At 53.7% G+C, this 19,784-nt stretch overlaps 1 protein-coding gene across 1 annotated transcript in view; it reads left to right on the top strand.

The window, feature by feature from the left end:
- Nucleotides 1–19,784, top strand: part of Slit1 (slit guidance ligand 1) — a 157,158-nt gene that overhangs the window by 73,112 nt on the left and 64,262 nt on the right. The gene's annotated exons all lie outside the window — the stretch shown is intronic.

Genomic DNA, 19,784 nt, shown 5'->3' with positions numbered 1-19,784 from the left:
GTGTCAAGCGTGTTTCTGATCAGGGTGTCTGTTCTGCTTCAACCCAGAGCCAGGAGGAAGGATCCCCGGTGCTGGAACACTTCCTGATTCCAACTGTGTGACATGATGTCACTTATTGTCAGTGGGGGAGATGCCTGGATTCAAATATTGTGTCTTTTAGGGTGATGGCAGTGAGGAAATTGGTTCTTTGGCCACACGCTAAGTGTATATTGTCAGAGGATTTTAAATACAGATAAGACATTTAATTATTAAATGGCTTTCCAACGTGAGGCTCAAATGGAGCTTTCTAATTAGCTGTCAGTGCTGTCAGAGGCCTGGCTGGGATGCCCCGGGCTGGCGTCTCCTGATTTTCATGTATAAATTCCACTTTGTGGCAACCAGATGCTGCAGGGCACCACGGGGTCTCCTGTTTCCCCCAGGCAAGAGGTTGCCAGAGCCTCACTCTCCTTCAGGGACCGTCCCTAGCCGGGGTCAGGGTAGTCACCCGAGGGCTATCAAAGTAGATTTGCTTCCAAAGGAAAAGTGAAGGAAAGAACAGGGAGCACCCTTCCCTGCTATCCCTAGCATGCGACACGCGCACGCACACACATACACATACACACACACGCACTCGCACACGCACGTGCAGAGAAAGAGGGCCACCTGGGCCACAGGCAAAGAAGAGATCAGGATGGGCCAGCAGCATCCAGAGATGGACAGACCCCCTCAGATGTGTAAGAGATCCAGGAACTTCTCCTGGCCGCTGCCTGGCCTCTGCCCACCGGAGAGGCTTATTTTGACTCAGCTGCTCAGTGGTGGCCCAGGCAGGGCAGCAGCCTGGTTGGGGACGTCTGAGACCCCTCCCCGAGGTCTCAGGCCCTCCCACCAATCAAGATCACAGAATGCTCACACCTCTGTTGATGGAGGTTTAGTCCCAGCGTCCCCCCAAACCAGACAGCTCTTGGAGCCCTATTCAGCCTCCTGTTTGTGTCATGATAGTTAGGGCAGTTAGTGATGGCCGAGGGACACGAGAGCCAGCTCTGGGCTGTCAGCTTGTCAGTGCGTGCAGACCCCACCTGGGGGAGTGAGCGTCACGCTGCTTCACTGCTAAGGGCACAGGGGAGTGTCTTGTTCAGGGTCACCCCACAAGGCCAGCTCCACAGCTCCTGCAGAGAGCCTCTTTGGTCCTCTCCTCCCAGTGTCCCCAGTCAACCGTGCTTTGGGACTGTTGTGGCTCCTCGGCGCCCCACCGCCCTTCCCCTCTTCCAGACGTCCTTACACTATCTTCCTGAGCCAGGTGTCCTCTTCCCAGCACATTGCCCCCATCTGTCCACACCACTTCTTAAAGACTCCTCCGTGGTCCGGTGGCTGTTGCTCAAGTCCCCTGGTGTGTGCTGGGGTTGGCACCCTGGGCACCGGCCGCCTGTCCCCTTCTGGCTTGTTTTGCTGCATACACCCTCTGGGCCCCGGCTCTGCCAGCTTCTGCCAGGACGCTCCGCCAGGCCTCTCCAGCCTGGGCTTTCTTCCCGCCAACTTCCACCAGCCCTCAGTTCACCTGAGGCTGTCCGTGTCCCTCGCCCACGGTTGGAGGTGGTGGGACCGAGGCACAGGGAGACGTGAACTCGGGAGTCAGCTTGTGAGTTGAAAAGCAAGCCCCTGCCTCCCTCCTGGCACAGTGGCTCTGTCAGAGCCACCCCTCTCTGCCCCTGCCCCGGCTCCCAGCTGGGAAGAGCAGCACAGGGCCTTTGTGAGGAGCTGTGACGTGGGTGGCACGCAGAGTCCAGGACTTGTGCTGTCAGGGCTGCCCCGTCTGTGTTCCGGGGGTTGCACTGTGAGCGCGTGAGCACAGGGCCGTGCCTGTGTCTGTTTGCTCCCCTGGCACCACCTGGCACCGTCTTCGATGTGGAGTGTGCTCGGGGAGTTGCTGGTCCAGCTGGGATGGTTCAAGGTGACCGGTTTTGCCAGCTGGTGGTGTGATCAGAGTTTGCAAATCTGACTATAAACTGGGCTCCTCCCTGCACTTGCGATGGCACTGTGGAAATGGTGACGTGAACCAAGTCATCCGGCTGGCGGTGGCAGCTGTGTGTGGAAGCTGAAGGCAGTGCTTTGAATAAGCCACACAGCTGTCACCCTTCTTCATGGGGAGTGGCGGAGAAGGACGAGAAGGACGGGGCCCGATGGCTGCCATGGGCTGTGCATGCCTGGGAAGGCTTTCCTCAAATGCTGGGGAGCGGGAGGAATTTCGCGTGTTGCGGGGGGTGCAGTGGGTTGCAGATCAGACCCTATGGCAAAGTGCTGCAGGATGTGGAGCCAAGGGACGGTCACTGTCGGGTGAATCAGGGATGGCTTTCTGGAGGGAGCTCCGTGAGGTAGCTGAGACTTTCTAAAAACATAAAAATAAAAAAAATAACCACCATAGAAAATTTTAGATTGCTTGCATTGGTGTTAGTGTCTGTTTAAGAAAGGTGAGATGTCTTTGGGGAGCAGAGGAAAAAGAAATCTAAACTGTGGGTGTCTTGTTTGTGCTTCTAGCGACAAATGCCTCCTCCCAACAGAAACATCTCTCTCACCCCTAAACCCACCCCCATCTTAATGATCTAACATGTTAGTGCATCAGGTTGGAAATGCTTTCTCTGTAAAAAATCATTGCTTCCGTGACCTGGAAGTAAATTATTTAGTGGTCTCTGAGACCTTCTCCAACTAGAGTTTCAAAATGAGCCAGATGCATTCCCATGACCTCTGACCTTGCTGAGCAGACATAAAACACGACCATGAATTTCTTTGGAGACAGCAAAGCATCAAGGGCTCCTTGCTGTCAAATCTCCTGGTTCTTAGGCCCAGCGGCTGGGTGTGGCCTGCAGGGAGAGGACCAGCCTGGGCTAGGCACGTGCTGGTGGGAGCCTGTCCGGGTCATGGGAGGCATAGGTCCACGCCCTGCCGAGTGCCAGGCACTGCACATTCTCATCTCGCCTCCCAGGATCCCTGGGAAAACTGGGGAAAATACTCGAAGATCCCTGGGAGCTTTGCATATTACCGAACTTCAGCCAGGAGCAGGCAGGCGGAGCGCAGCAGATGGGTGGTTGGGTGGTGAAAATTTGTCTAAAGGAGGATAAGCCCCCGCCCCCGGAGGGGCTAGTTGGTGGCTCTCATTCAATACAAAACTAAATGGGATTTAATTTTTCTGCCTGTATGAGTCTGTTCACATCCACGCATCTCCGAATCACACCACGCGCCCTGATTCTTGGGAGAGTAATGAGGTCGTTGCAAGGGAGCAAACGGTTGGCCCCCCGGGACCATGGCTAGGGGACCCCAGGCCCCCCGCATTGAAGGGTGGTGGCTGAGCTGAGTGTGGGCTTCTTGGAGAGGTGGCCATGCAGAGCCCCGACTCCTCATTTCCGCCCCTCCTGCTCCGGGCTCTGCTCTCAGAGCTTCTTTAGCTTGGCTGCTGGAAGCTTGGAGCTGATAATGACGAGGGAGTGGAAATGTCAGCGGGATCCCAGCTTCAATCAGAGCTGTAAAAATAAGTCTGGCAAGGCAGCTCGCAGAGGTGAGCGCAGAGAGCAGGAGGAGGGCAGGAGGAGTTGGGGACACTGCCGGTGACTGCGGGGGCTGGAGGAGGCGGCAGGAGGACGGCAAGGCTGGTTTCTGGCCAGGTGTGGAGGCGGGGAAGAGAGGTGGATGCGAAGGAAATATTTGTTTTTTTTTTCTCATTTTTCCACCTGTGATTCTCAAGTTTTGTTTGGAAAGGCGGAAGGCAGCTGGCCGGGTCCCTGAGCTCTGGCCACAGCTAGCTGTTTTGTCTGCTGGGCTGAAACTCTAATAGGAGCCTCCAACCATGGTGGCCAGCGTGCCAGGGCGGAGGCAGGGCGCGTGACCACCAGCCTTCCTCTTGGCGAGGAGTCTTTCCCTGCTTGGCCACTGGGTATGAGGCAAAGCACCAGGTGAGGTCAGGAGGGAGCTCAAAGGGCACTGTGTGGCCGGCAGCACCCCGGGGAACTGATCAGATAAAGCAGACCCTGGCCCCAGACCTGCCGCCGGGCAGAACTGGGGGTGAACAAGACCCCGAGGGGGAAATTGTGTCCCCCTTGTTGTTGGAGCAGCGCCTCTTTAGAGAGGAGAGTCGGGACCTCATTTTTGCAGATGGGGACACTGAGGCCCAGAGTGGCATTGGGACTCTCCCGAGGTCACAAAACCAGTGCAGGAAACAAGGGCCACTGAGTCAGGGTCTGGAATATTCTTCCCCATCAGCATGACATCCACCCGATGTAGGCTCAGAGTGTGATTGACACTTCTCTTTCTGCCATGGTTGGCGGCTCACGTGGCCCCAGAACTGGTGTCAGGAACCCCTGGGTGCTGGTGGGTGAACTTAGAGCTCCTCATTAAGGACCCACTGGCACCTGGTTTGGCCTTGCCTCTGTCTTCATGTGGGACCTGCTGCTGTCTCCTGTCCTGTTGCAGAGTTAGCATCTGAAGGTACAAGATGAAACAGGGGCCCGAAAAACAGGGGCCCGGGAGCCCCAGGAAGCCCCGCGAGAGGCACCTTCCACAGGAAATCATGGTCACTCCATAGGAACAGCATCAGCCACGTGGGGGCAGCGCTGGGCTCTAGCTGGAGAGAGGGCACGCTTCAGTTGGGGTCCTTTCTTGCTTTCCTTCTTGGCAGCTGGGGCTGGGGCAGGGAATTCTGGTTGGAATAATTTATTTATTGAGATGTGCTCATCTGCACTAATTTATTAAAAATAATGCCATAAATTGTAAAAGTTTTCCCTTCCCTCCAAGGAAAAGAGATAAACCAAGAAAATGACATGAACTAGCTTTAATTAATTGTAATAAAATTCAAAGATATTCATGTCCCCTTTCATTTAGTCATAGATTAATGCGTATCACAAATTCTGATTAGACTCTGATTTTTCCCTCGGCACTCCACGTGGTGCTTATCCCACCAGGCAATTTCCAGTTCTAATGCTGCTGTCACCTGCTCACACAGCTGCATTTGCCTTAAAAAATGCCATTTAACCCAGGTGCCCAATCTTGACATTGTATCCTTTTTGAGGGTGGAAATCCCTCCTGCTTTCTAATCAGGACTCACCTGGCCTCACATAAGGCCGGGGCAACCTCAGGAGCAGAGAATTCAGCCGGTTTGGGAGCTATGCCATGGATGCAGAGGTGGTATGTGGAACCGTGTAGCTCTGCAGGGTCACTGTGTACCGTGGTACAGGCTGTGCACTGCCCAAGGGTGTCACCTGTCAGGAACACCATTCATCCTGTAGATGTGGGTTTGCGTGTTTATTTTGAAATTTTCCAAATATCAGAAACAGAAGGATCTTGAGGAAGGGTTGCCTTTTTCTGGTCCCCACAAATGTCCCCTATGGGCTGGCACTTCTGGAGGTTTTGGTCCAACACTTGCCCCCGGGACTTGCTGCTTTGAACCATTCCCTCAGGCCAACGTGCTTTGGGGGCCATGGGCATTCTCCTAGCTGGGCTGGAGAGGTCCTCTGGCGGTGCTACTCTACTGCAGAGTGAAGGACTCTCTCCACGCTGGTGCAGCCTCACCCAGGAGGTTTCTGTCGCCCTCTGAAAAATCCCTGTGTTTGTGGTTGCCAGTGTCTTAGGCGTCCAGTGCATTTTAGCACCGCTTCTTGTTTGTGAGCGCCTGCCTGTCTTCGTCTCCTGCCCTAAGAGAGAGTCTGGGGTGCTATGGAGGCCTGACTCCCCATTTGCTTCTCTTCATGGGCTTGAGATGGCAACAAGACAGAAGAGCGTCCCCGCGTCCAGGAGTCACGGCCTTCTGTGGGAGAGTCCAGGCCGGGTGAGCTCCTCCGCCTCTGGCTCCTCTGCCGTTACCAGAAGCAGCACCTGCCTGGGTCACTGAGTCTGAGCCCAGCCCTCCCCCATGTACTCGGGGAGTTTTGAGCCCTTCTCGTGTCTGGCCAATGAGCTGCCTAGAGGCTGACTTTGTATTGCGCTGTCCCCACAGCCACATGCACTGCAGCCTCATCTGGGCGGGCATTGGGAGGAGAGCGTGGCTCATCGGCTTCTCCACCAGGGGCCTCTACAGATAGTTTCTCAAAGCAGGGTACCTCGCTGTTTTGGAGTACGATCCTTTTGAGACTCAGATGTGCCATGCACATAGGCAAAATTTTCATACCATACCTTGGGTGGCCCATTCTTGGGCCTCGGGGACCAGGAACTCTGGCCCAGAGCTTCACATGGTGCTCTCAGCAGTGATGTGGACCACAGACCCCTCAGTGGTCAGCAGGCTGGTAAAGGCACGCCTTTGCTTCGTGGGTTTCGGCTGGGCAGCTGCTCTTTCCTGCTGCCTGTGGGTGGCCTGGAGGGAGCCAGGACCAGAGATCAATGTGAACAGAGAAACGTGTCCTCCCCGGTGGGCGGTGGAGGGCCAGACGGCTCACCGCTCTTGGTCTTAGAGCTAATTCCCTCCCGTAAACTGCAGGCGTTTGCTCAGATCATTTCTAAGGCCGCTTTCAACCTGGGAACGCCTGCCAGTCTGACCTTGGCTTTGGCTTTGGACAGAGCAGGGTCCAAGTGCTGCCTGGATACCTGCCACTTCTGCTCCGTCCCCAGCTCCTCTGAGCCCCTGTGTCTCTTCTGCAGAATGAAGGCCCAAGTGCTGTCAAAGGGTAACTGTGAAGGTTAGAATTGTGGTTCTCAAACAAATATAAAGTGACTTTGTGCTAAAAGTTTATTTAGCTCATCATTGAGGGAGGGAACAGCTGGGGGGCAAAGGAGAATTGGAGGAGAATTGGAGAGCTTATCCTCAGGGAAAGGCAGAGAACATGGAAATGGTTTCACAGAGTTCTCCACAGTCTTTTCCTCCCTGGCTTCCGGAGCACCCCGCCTCCCCATCATGAACGACACAGGAACTATCTGAACCAGCAAGTTCATGACCAGCCGGCTACTTCAGAGGAAACGAACTGCCATTGATGTCCTTCACCCTGGGAAAGTGACAGTACCTAGGACAGAAACTCAGGAAAAATTAGCCCAAATGTACAAGACCCTACCAGATGTCATCTTTGGTCTGGATTCAGAACCCAGCTGGCTAGTGTTGGGCAGGGCATTTAGGAGGCTAGATGAACGTCAGTGGTAAGGATGGTGGTAATGAGCCAGTCGGGGACAGATCTGAATGCTTTATACATACAACAGCTAGATACTCTTATTCTTAATTATTCCCATGTCATGGAAGAAGAAAGTGAGGGACAGAGAGGTTAAATGACAAGTGCAAAATCACCCAGCTACAAAGAAGCAGAGCCGGGGTTCCAACCAAGACAGTCTGGCTCCAGAGTTTCTGCTCCTAACTTACATGCGAAACATTGGCTGGGTTTGTGGTGTGCAGGAGAGAACATGAACTAGACTCCCCAGTGTCCCCACCCCTACATCAGGACTGTCCCTATGGCCCTTGATCCTCTCAACTAGAGCCCCCCAAGCTGTCAGTTCCTCTCCAGCCTTGAGTGAGGACAGGACTCCCCCATCTCTTCATGGGGATTTGATTCTGGGAGGGCGCTGCAGAGGCCCCAACTCCATTCCCACCTCTGCCCAGAGAAGAGTCACAAAGAATGCAGGCAGGTCACCTGTGACTTCACACTCATCACCAGAGTCTGACACCTCTGGCCACAGGCCAATTATCTCCCTCTGCCCAGCAGGCCCAGAGCCCGGCCTGGGGCCAGCCAACCCTCACAGCCACACGCTGTGCTGTGTTCTTTTCATTTGCACCTTAGCTGGCTGTCAGTGCGCTGGGGACTCACTGGTCCGCTGCAGCAAAAGGCCAGGTGCTTGGGTCTCCTGCCTCACCCCAGCCTTGGAGGACTTGGCCTCTCCCTGTCTTTTGTCGGTTCTCTCTCTCTCTGTCTCTCTCTGCTTCTCTTCATTCTCTTCCTGCCTGTTTCTGTTCATGGGTCTCTTGGCTCAGCCTCTGTCCCCCTCTCTGTCCCCAGTTCCCTTGCTTTCTTACCAGATGGCTTTGCCACATGGTAGCCCCTGCACCTGCGAGTTGGCTGCTGCTCCCCACAGCTGCAGCCGGTGCCTTCCTGCAGTTCTTGCCCCCAGGGTGCAGCTGAGGGTGCCCCGGCAGGCTGCGGGGTGTGGCCTGGGGTTCCGGTTCAGTTCCTGGCTCCTCTGCTCATCGGGTGGACGTGGCCCCGGCCTTTCCATGTCTGTTGGAGCACCACAGTGGGAGGCCATGGGGTTGGGGAGAGCGTAACTGTGTGGAGACACTGATGATACCTGAATCACCACGAAGGCTTGGCAGATGGGGTGCTTCATTTCTTTCTCGGATGTGGTCACTTTGGGGTCCTGCCACCTACACAGTGGGGCAGCAAGTTTGAGAACTACTGCTTTATCTGCTTCTGCACAACCTGATTATGCACAGCAGACCCCTTACTAATGCAGGTTCTGACTCCGCAGGCCCGAGGCCAGCCCGGGACTCTGCATTTCTGTCAAGGCCTGCCTCGTACCTCTTCGTCCACTCCACACCGAGGAGCGAGGTTCCACTCTACCCTGCTGGCTCTGCAGCCTGGCTTTCTTCTCAAATTGTGACAGATGAAAAGAGGGAAATACCGGCTGGGCCCATTGACACACAGTCCCCCAGGGGATGAGCTTCGGCAGGGACCTTGGGGTCCCACGTCAGATCTGGGGATGGGCAGCCTCCTGGCTAGATGCATGGACAGGGACCTGGCAGCAGCAGCCACCAATCCCCAGAGGCGACGGGGGGCCTCCTGGCCTGTGCCCACTTGTAGGTGTGACTCAGAGACGGCCTGTCCATGCACCATAGTGTGCTTCCTCGGGGAGGAAGGCGGAGGCAGGTGCACCCTCCTGCACAGCTGTGCTGTCCTTATTATCACCAGGAGGCGAGAGACTCTCAGACATGTGAGGTGACAGGGGTAGCGAGACAGCTGTGGATATTGAGCGACCACAGAGGAGGGGTGAGGGGAGGCAGTGAGGTGGAACAGAAGTGGGGGGAGGCCCCAGGGAAGGCCAGCTTTTATCCAGGGGCTGTGGCCCTTCCTACCACGACTGTGTCACAGGGCAGTCTGGGCCCAGTTTATAGACATTTTCCACTTGCTGTAGAGCAAGGCCCTTGACCGACAGCTGTGAGGCTGCAGGGGGCCTGACGCCCCATCCAGTCCAGTCAGTCCCCCCCGGAGACCCATGGCTGCTTTTCTCTTGTTTGTTTAATAGCCTTAATTTTATTTTTTTTACAGCAATATTAGGTCCCCAGCAAAATTGACTGGAAGGTACAAAGTCCCTATTTACCCCGTCACCACCCACACATAGCCTCCCCATCCGTGATCTATGTCCTCCTCCAGAGTGGGCCATCTGCTGCAATCGATGAGTCTGGGTCGACATGCCATTGTCACCTTTGCTCTTGGTGTCGTCCAGTCTGCAAGTTTGGACAAATGTATAGTGACATGGCTCCAGCATCCCAGTGTCACACAGAAGAGTTTTGCTGCCCTAAAACCCTCTGGGCTCCACCTGCCCATCCGGGCTTTCTCCAGTCACCCTCTGGCAACCACTGATCTTTTCACCATCTCCACAATTTTGCCTTTTCCAGAATGCATACAGTTGGCATTATGAAGTGTGTTGCCATTCAGATGGGCTTTGTCCTCCGGGTAGTATGCATTTCTTTACTTCTATGTCTTTTTTTTTCCCCCTTGGGACCAGGGATTGAACCCAGGGATGCTTAACCACTGAGCTATATCCACAGCCCCCACTTTTTTATTTTGAGACAGGGCCTCACTAAGTTGCTAAGGCTGGTTTTGAATTTGCAATCCTCCTGCCTCAGCCCCCACCTCTGTGTCTTCTCATGACTCGACAGTGAATTTTAGCACTGAATCCATTGTTTGGCAGTGCCGCAGTTTATTTGTCCAGTCACCCACTGGAGGGCATCTTGATTGCTTCCAAGTAAGGGCAATTGTGAGTTAAGCTGCCGCCAACGTCCAGGCTTCTGTGTGGATAAGCATTCATAGCTCCTTCCAGTTAATACCAAGGAGCATGCCAGTTTTTTAAGGGACCACCAGATAGTCTTCCAGAGTGGCTGTACAGGAAAGTTCCTGTTGTTCCGTCTTCTCATCAGCATTTTGTATTGTCAGTCATCTATCTCAGTATATGAGTAATGGGAGACCTGTATTTTGTTGGTTTTTAATTTTTCTCTATGTTTCTAGGGAGCAAACCCAGGCCTCAAGCATGCTAGGCAAGTGCTGTACCACTGAACTACATCCCCAGACGATTTTAGTTTTTTGTTTTGCTTTATTTATTTTTTTTTTTGAAGCAGAGTCCTGCTAAGTTTCCCAGGTTGGCCTTGAACTTGTGATCCTCCTGCCTCAGGCTCCTGAGTGGCCGGGGGTACGTACAGGTGTGCACCACCGTGCCTGGCCTGGAGAGACCAGTTGTTTTTTCTTTTTGATACCGGGGATTGAACCCAGGATCACTCAACCACTGAGCCACACCCCCAGCCCTATTTTGTATTTTACTTAGAGACAGGGTCTCACTGAGTTGCTTAGCACCTCACCATGGTTGAGGTTGGCTTTGAACTCATGGTCCTCCTGTCTCAGCCTCCCTAACCACACAGGATTATAGGCATGCGCCACACACCAGGCCTGTTTTTTTTTTTTTTTAATGACAAAAATGTCACAGATCCCCTCCCAAATGCTACTTTTGACTTTCTGAGTAGCCAAATATAATCATCAAACGTTAGTTGATTTTCACCCTTTGCCAGTTGTGGCCCTTGCTGTCCTGGAGTATATATGATCTAATCCAGGCGATGAACATTAATTGAATAATTTCATGAATAATTGATTGATTAAAACTATGGTTAGTGCCAGGAAGGAAAGCGTGGGTGCAGTTGGTAAGTGACAGAGGAAATACTGCTTTTGAAGAAGATCTTCAGAACCCAGCGGGGCTCTTAATTGAGGATCTGTTTAGCTCACAGAGCACCTGAATCACGTGGGCCCTGAAAGGAGAAGAGCAACAGCAATAGCCGTCATTGATTGGACCCCAAGTTGCCAATCCACATATCCAGTCCTTACGACACCTCTCTGAGATAATGACTCTTACTGTCCCCATATTGCAGATATGAAAAGTCAGGCTCAGAGAGGTGAACTCGGGGTCATCCGTCCACACACAATACCAGGGGTGCATGAGGCACCCAGATATTACAACGACTGTATGGCCCTCTGCAGCCTCAGGTGGGGTCCCTGGGCTAGGGAGCGGAGAATAAGGTGGGACAACAGTGTGACTGGCAGCACTGGCCATTCCCAGGGGAGGGTCAGTCTGTTGGAGTGGCCTCTGGATATTGGAGAGTGTTTCTGTCCCTTCTAGGAAATCCAGAATGAGCCAACTTGGAGGCTAAGCTGAAGGCCCTGAGCCCTGGCAATTTCTGGTGTTCTCGTAGGTGGTCGGAGCGCCCACCCTCTGCCTGTCTCTCCCAGAAGCAGCCGCACCGGGAGGCTGGTGCTGTCTGTGCTCAGTTTTGCAGTTAGCCAGCGTGTCCCCAGCTAGGTGGGTGGAGCCTGGGACGGGAGTCCTTCCTGGTGTCACTCATTTCTGCTGGAGGCTCTTAGGTGGAGGCCCGGAGGGTGTGCCAGAGACTGTGAGAAGTCAGTGGCTGATGGCCTTGGACCCTCCCTGTATTGCTGTCACCGTGACTTCATTCTCAGTGGCCAAGGGACAGTGTGCCTGTAACTGACTTTGATTAAGGCCCTCGCTGCAAGACTCCAACGCTTACCTCTTTGTCTTCCAAGCCTACAGGGATTTGGAAGGAGTGACAGTTCCTGAGATACTCATAGGAACCAGGGTGACAAGAAGTCCCCAGATAAGGCTCATCCCAGTCAGAGACTAGCTTTTCCCATACCTCGGCTGTCAAGGAAATCATGTGAACCTTATATCACTTTTGATACGATTATGCCGAAAATTTATTATGTAATTACCCGAGTTCTAAAACAGAGAGTCCTGAACAGAATTTCACCTTTTCTTGGTGACTGGGTGTCAACATTATGATTGTTCATTATCATGCTTTTTAGGGTTTCACCTCCTCCTTCTAAGTTCATCTATCAAGTGTCACCATGACATGTGTGTGCTCCTAGGAACCTCCCCACCCACCTGCCCATCACTGTGCTGATTCTGATTTGCTGAGCCAGCGTAGCAGAGTGTGTAAGCTCTCTGAGTGGCTCAGCTGTCAGACAGCCTGGGACTGTTCCCATGCTTCAATTACATAATCTGGAAAATGGGCATAGTGAGAAAATATCTATTTTAGACTTTAGGGCCAGATGTAGTGACACATGCTTGCAATCCCAGCTACTCAAGAGACTCAGCCTGAGCAACTTAGTGAGATTCTGCCTTAGATTACAATAGAAAGGTCTGGGGATGTAGCTCAGTGGAAGTGAGTTTGCCCCAAGTTCAATCCCCATCACTACAAAGAAAAAAATCTAAGTAAAAATTTTTAAAATGGACTATTTTTAGAGTGGTTTAATGTTCTCAGCAGAATCAAGAGGCAAGTACAGTGTTCCCATGTACTCCCTGTCTGTCACTATTCCTTAGACTTGAGAGAGGATTTATCTTATAAGGAGTTTTAAGGATTAAATAAGATAATATGTATAAACATATAAAATATCTAGCACAGGGGCTGGGGTTGTGGCTCAGTGGTAGAGCACTTGTCTGTCATGTGAGGCACTGAGTTTGATCCTCAGCACCACAGAAAAATAAATAAATAAATAAATAAAGGTACTGTGTCCATCTACAACTAAACAAAATATCTTAAAAATATCTAGCACAGTGTCAGGCACATAAAAAATGCCCTATATATGTAGTTATCATTATCATCATCCCCACCACTAAAACAGTTGTGTTTTACACAAGAGTTGGTGACAGTCACTAAAGTCCTCAGGATTAAAATGAGCAGCTTTTGTGCAAAGATCTGGAGCGGTCCCCTGTGGCACGCCTAGGGGCCTTCTTGGCATCTCCCGGCTGGCATCTGTGGGCAGGTCTGGCTTCTGGAGAGGTGGTCCAGCATCAGGCCGCATCCCCTCGTAGAAGCAGCTCACGCGGGTGCTCCGCGCGTGCCTCTCCTCACGGAGTGCTCCCCTGGAATCCCTGTGGGCTCCAGGAAGAGAGAAGAGCTGCTGGTAGACAGGGGCTGCTGTGTGGGCAGATGAACATGAAGGTGGCTGGGCTCCAAGAGCATCTAACCCTGAGCAGAGGAAGAGCCGCCAGAGGAGGTTCAGGACCACGGACAGCTCCCAGGCAGCTGCTCCTCCAGACTCTGATGCTTCTAGTGATTCCTCAGGCTTCTGTTGTCCTGGCCTCTCGCAGATCACCCTCAACCACCTGGAAGCCTTACTTGTCTCTGCAGCGGACAGGGCTCTGTATTTCGGCTCTGGGAGGTAGCTGGGGTCTTGTTCCCTCCAGGCGTCCCGTGTGTCGGGGGAGAGGATGGGAGGGGCGCCATGTCCCAGCCAGACTGACCTCTTGCCATTCCAGTCCTTCAAGCTCCCCTTCACTCTGAGATCCCCCAAAGCTGGGACTCTGAAAGGCCATGGATTGCTTTACGGAATAAGGGCACGATGGGGCATGGTCTTTGGTAAAAGAAATGGGCCCCTTGTTTTCTTGGGGTGGCCAGGAAAGAGGGGAACAGAAATGCCCCCAGGGACTCAGTGATATTCTGCTACTTACCTTGGGGGGCTGGTCCTTCCACAAAATTCAAGGCAAGTGTCTGTCCTGGCATCATCTCTCCTGCGGCGTGGGCTAGGGCTCCAGCTCCTCTCTGGGGAAGCTCAGACGAGAAACCACCACAATTTGGTCACTTGCCCTGAGTGAAGCCCTGCCCCCAGCACAGCCTGGGTTCTCTGGGCCAAGCCCTGCTGCTCCTCTCCTTGGTTCTCTTTCTTCCCAAAGCACATTAAATCCTGCTCCCCCTCCCAAATCTGCCCTTATCAGGGAGAGCCCAAAGAACCCGCCCCTCAGAGTCTAGATGGGCTTAGCCTGGGACGAAGCCTGGCCTGCCTGCTGGGCCAGGTGTGCATTCTCCAGAATATTCTAAACTCTGCCCTGGCTGAAGCCAGCGCTGCAGAGAGCAGTGCTCGAGGTGGAGGGGGGTGGACCATCTGCAGAGTGACTTCTGCACTCCTGTGCCAGCCCTGAGCCCAGACAGGGAGTGTGGAAGTAATTGCCCTGTGAAAGCATCGCTGTGTCAGAAGCAGACCAATCCACCAAATGTCATTTTGCTAAAAGCCAATTTGCCAAAATGCAATTCACTGAATGGCCAATTTGTCAAATGACCGATTCATCAAATTGACTCTTCTTTTAACTATTTGGTGTGAGTCGACTGGTTTGCATTTTGTCTTTATTACAGCATTTTAAGGACTGTTCCATTTGTCTCTTCCCCTGGCCCCTGGTGTTTGGACTGCAGTGAACCTGCCCCCAGCCTCTCTCTGCAGCCGCAGGAAGCCAGGGCAGGGCAAGGCAGCTGTCCTTAAAAGACTCATGAAGATAAATGGGAAACCGCCCAGTTAAAACCAAATTGCTAAACAAAACAAAGAAATTCAGCAAATCGCTCCTTTTGAATTGGCTGATCTGCAACTTGCCTTCAGGGAGGTGACCCAGAAGGGGTGACCCACATCCTGGGGCCCCCTCAGTGGATGCTGGTGAAGGTGTCACTTTCCCTTCTCAGGCCACTTCTATATGGAGCGTGGGGAGAGGCCCCCTGGTTTTAAAACCAGGCAAGACAATGAGTTCTAGTTAGCTTTTTCTGCTGGGACCTAAAGATCTGACAAGAATGATTTTAGAGGAGGAAAAGTTTATTTGGTTCATGGTTGCAGAGGTCTCGGTCCATAGATGGCCAACTCCATTGCTCTATGCCTGAGGTGAGGCAGAACATCATGAAAGGGTATGGAGGAGGAAGGCAGCCCAGGACATGATCACCAGGAAGCAGACAGAGACACTGCAGACCAGGGACAAAATATATCCAAAGACACACCCCAATGACCTACCTCCTCCAGCCACACCCTACTTGCCTACAGAACTGCCCAGTTAATCCCTATCAGTGGATTAATGCACTGATCAGGTTAAGATGCTCATAACCCACTCATTTCCCCTCTAAACCCTCTTGAATTGTGTGACACACGAGATTTTAGACATATCTCTAAACCATAACACTGTGCATCTTCCAAGCTTTTTTTAGTCTACAGACTTGGTAAGCTCTACATTTTCTCTCAAGGTGGTGAGAAGACCAGGACACATTCATAGCAGAAGCAAAGGTTTCTGTAAGATGTGTTCCTCTCTCATCTGATATTTCTCCCAATGCCGGCTTCAGTCTTTTACTCTTCTTCTGAGTCCTGTTTTTTTTTTATTTTTTATTTTTTAGTTGTAGATGGAGACAATACCTTTATCTTATTCATTCATTTCATGTGGTGCTGAGGATCGAACCCAGTGCCTCACCATATGAGGCAAGCGCTCTGCCACTGAGCCCCAGCCTCAGCCCTGAGTCCCATTATCTCTTCTGTAATGGATCCTTGGAGTGTTATTTTATTGATTCCTGAAACAAAGCTGAAAAGACCTTCAGACCTACTCTGCAGGCTGTTTCATCTACCCTGTCGAGATCCTCACTCTCCAGTGCCAGTGTCTCTGCCCACCCAGCTTGACTTGGAGGTCTCGCCCCTCCTGGAGCTGGGTATGGGGCATGCGACCCACTCTTCAGGAAGACTTGGAATGCAAACATGCACTCAGGGTATCCAAGATCCTGGGAAGAACAGGTCTTCACCTGGAAGAGCCAAATGCTGCAGGGCACCGCATCCCACCTCTGCCTCTGTGTCTGGGGGAAGTTGGTCCACGTCCCTCATAGCTATAGGGTGGGGATTATTTCTTCCACACTGTCCTGGGCAACTGCCCCTCAGCCTGGGAATCTGCCCATGCCTTAAGATCCTGAGCTTGTCATCTTTGGGTGTATTTCTCTTTGGAAGATTTTTGTTGCATTTTCTCCTCCAGCCAGGATCCAGCGGGGTGGGGGGGAGGCACTGGCATTAACGAGTGAAACATCATAAGCACCCAGAAGCCCCCTCAAGCCTCCTTCCAGACTAACCCTCCCAGGTAACCCTGCTCCTGACTTCCAGCAGCATGGACCAGCTTTGCCTACTTTGGTCATTATATAAGTGGCACGTGTGGCAGTTAATCCTCACAACCCAGCAAGGAAGAGTGATTGACCTTTCCTTACACAGGAGGTACCAGACTCAGGGAGGTCAAGTAACTTGCCCAGGTCACACAGGCAGCAATGTTGGAGCTTGGAGTCCAACCCAGGGTTGTATGGCCAAAGCTCATGTTCTTTCCTCTGTGTCTCGATTCTTTCTCCTGCACCCCCTCCTCCACCCCCATCACGTGTGTCAGGGCTGGGAGCCTCTGAAGTCACTGGTCCTAAGCACTTGCAGATGTCTGGGACAGGAGCTTTGTCTCCCCCACGGCATCCCTGACCAGGACTCAGCAGAACCCCGGGGCTTCCTGGGGCTCGGCACGCGGGGCCTGGTGGGTGGGAGCAGGCAGGCCTTGCTCTAGTCCTCAGGTGAAGAGGGGCCTGCATCTACCCTGCTGTCCTCACCCATCCCTATTGCCCAGTACCGGGTTCCTACCATGGTGGCTGGGACCCCGTGCCTGTCACTTACTGTCAGCAGAATTAAAGGAGAGGGCAGTTCAGTTTCCTGTGTGTCCCCAAGCCACTCACGGCTGAGTGGGATCCCAGCATCTGGGCTACTTTTCCTTGGCAGGTCCAAACACTAGCATCCAAAGGAGGGCTGCCGGTGGAGGGGGCGCGCCTCCGATATCTCCATGGTGGGAATTGATGCTCGAAGCTGTGTGGCAGACAGCTCAGCTCAAGGAAATGTCACCCAGGGTGGTTTTATGGTGCGGCCATCCAGGACTGCTTAATGTCTCTTCCTAATGAGGTTTCTGCAACATTAACTTTGGCAGGCTGGGGGAGGAGAGCGTGTGGCTCCATGGCGGCCAGGAAGGGAGGCTTCTCTGCAGCTCACTGGGCTGGACATGCACTAGGTATTCAGGAGACAGAAGGGGGAGGAACAAGGGGCAGAGCTCAAACCTGCCACCACCCACGGTTTCACCTCCACAGCCACCTGCAGGAGTTTGGCTAGCAGGAGTTCCCTGGGACCATGTGCATTCTTCAACTGGTGTTTTAATCCCAAGACCTTACAGAGCTTGCTTGAGCTTTAATCTCTGTGAGTCTTGTAGCCTGGAAGAGGTGGCAAGGAGCAAGGACACCTCGGTGACAGAGCTGGACTGTTCAGCAACTGTCAGTGGTGGGTCAAAGCCTTCCCAACAATACAGTTGCCCCTACCATGTGCCTGTGTCCTCATCAGCTGATGTTACAGATGAGGAAACTGAGACCCAGGGAGGCAGCCAACTGGGGCTGATCTTGATTTTGGACATTGGTTGCCTGCCCCCCTCAGAGACCAGATCCTGCCCTCCCAGAGGAAGGGAGACCCCAGATATTTACTCCAGATGGGCTGACTGCTGGTCATCGGGGAGCAGAGGTCAGGAGGGCATGCAGGCTGGCCATGGGGGGCAGTGAGGATGGCAGCCAGGCCTGGGGAGGAGGACGTGAGCCTCAGGCATCTGTGTTCTGCCAAGCTGGGGCAAGGTCAAAGGAAACTGGGCTTGTGGTGGGTGGGACCAATTCTGCCTTCAGTCCATCAGCCTGTTCCTGTGTCACTACACCCTGGCCTCATTTGCACCTTTGCCGTTGCCCTTGCCCAAACTTGCCTTCTGGAGACGATGCAATAAACCCCTTCACACCGGGGGTCTGCAGCCGGTCTGCTCTTGGTCTGCCTCTCATGGGAGCACCTGAGATTTAGGAGTGGCAAAGCCCTGGTCACCGCACTGAGGTCAGAGCCCAGGCAGCGAGGCTTCAGGTCCATATCATGGAATGCTCTCAAGACCCCACCTTGGAGGTGAGTTAGACCCAGGCCCTGACCGGGAGGCAGGTACCCTGGTGCAGTATGCCGCCCCACAAGATAGATCTTAGCCACTTGAACACTGTCCCATGGGCTGGGAGAGCAGGCAGGAGAGGCCGTTGCAGAATTAATTCCCCTCATAGGTGGGAGGTGTAGGATCCAAGGGGAGGCCTGATGGACAGGCAGAGGCAAGGGGGGGATGGCCCAGCAGATCCTGGAGCATTTCACAGGAGGGACTGCGTCTCAGCATCCCACCTGTAGGCACTGCTCACCTCGCTCCAGAGAGGGTGTCCTGCTGTGCTACCTGGGGACAGACTATCCACTGGGGCTCTGTCTCCTGTTGCTGGTACCATAAAGTTGTGACTCCTAACCTTGCTCAGGCTGGGGAAGCTGAATCTCCCTCATGCTGTGAGTGCAGGCGCTGATTCCTCAGTGAGCACCAGAGCCTGCATCTCACAAATGCCCCCAGGTGACCTCTGCACTGAGCAGTGTCCCCTCCACGCCCAACCCCAGCAGGAATGCAAGGAGGACCTGGTCACTGGTCACTGCCTTGCCCCCCATGAGCATCTCCTCTGTTCCCCGTGAAGGTGCAGTGACATGCCCCAAATGAAAGGCCAGTAGCTGGTCTTCTCTCTCATCCCCTAGGGGTGACCGTGTCCAAGTCCCCTCCAAACAGCAGGCGTTGGCACCTCAGCCTGTTACTTTGAAGTGCTGGCCAGGTCCAAGAGCTACAAGTGGGTTTGCTCTAGCTCTTGCTGAGAACATTAAACATTTTTAATATTTCCTTCTGCCAGATGCAGCACTTAAATTTTAATATGCACATGGATCATCTGGGACCTTGCTAAATTGAGGTTCTGATTGAGTAGACAGGTCTGGAAAAATCATCATGCCCGACAAACTCCCAGGCAGTGCTGATGCTGCCAGCCCAGGTGCCGGGGGATTGCTTGCTGAATCATCTGTTCTGGATGTCACGAGAAACAGGGGTGACGGCTGCCCCAGGCAGGGCACGGCCACTCTGAGGCAGGCCGGGTGTGTGCTGTACCCCCCGGGAGGGCAGGGTTGCTGCAGGCTCTGGGAGCCCAGTGCACATCTTGCAGCAGGTTAGTGCAGAGCCCACCTGGAGCCGCCTCCTGATTCCCAGGTCCTGGCCCTCCTGCTCCTCCCACAGCCTGTGGGACAGGGATGAACACCTGAGCAAGCACAGCGGAGAGTACTGTGCAGCCTCCACTAAGCCGCATGAAAGTTCCTTCCACTTCACAAAGAGAAGGTTGAGACAGAGGGGTCAGAAAACTTGCGGGGGGGGCACTCACTGGGTATATGTGGCTGGCTTTGTCTGCTCCCGGGCCTGAGCCTCCATCCACCAGCCTCCTGACAAGGAAGCCTGAGATAAGGTGTCCTGGAGCCCTGGGGCTGGCCTGGCTCCTGCTGAGCCCTGTCCTGGGCAGGCTCGAGGCGCCCAATCAGGCTGCAGGGGGCGAGGGGGTGCCAGGCTTCCCAGAGCCCCTGGGTGGGCTTGAAGGGCCGATGGAGCAGCCCCATGCTCTGCAGCAGGGTGGCCAAGCAGGTGGCAGGAACCCAGAGTCTGGCCTTGGCTGGTGCCCAGCTGCCTGTAGCTGAGCCCCCTGATAATCCCCTTAGAGACTGGTCTGCCAGCAGTGGCCAATCAGGTTAGAGCGTGAAGGGGGATTAGCAGGGGGAACATGGGGTCCTGACCTCAGCTTCCCCAGCCCTGGCAGAGTGTGCAGGAGGCGGGGCAGCTAGAACAGGGCTCCGGGAGATGGTGCCCAAGTCAGGCAGTGGGCCTGGCTGTCCCTTCCCTTCTGGGAAGGAGGCTGGCTGGGG

Source organism: Marmota monax, unplaced genomic scaffold, assembly GCF_021218885.2.
Source record: "Marmota monax isolate L192 unplaced genomic scaffold, Marmota_monax_Labrador192_F-V1.1 WCK01_AAM20220418_F8-fsc00004, whole genome shotgun sequence".
Taxonomy (NCBI): domain Eukaryota; kingdom Metazoa; phylum Chordata; class Mammalia; order Rodentia; family Sciuridae; genus Marmota; species Marmota monax.
The sequence above is the reverse complement of the archived record's forward strand: the minus strand, read 5'-3'. Positions and strand labels throughout refer to the sequence as shown.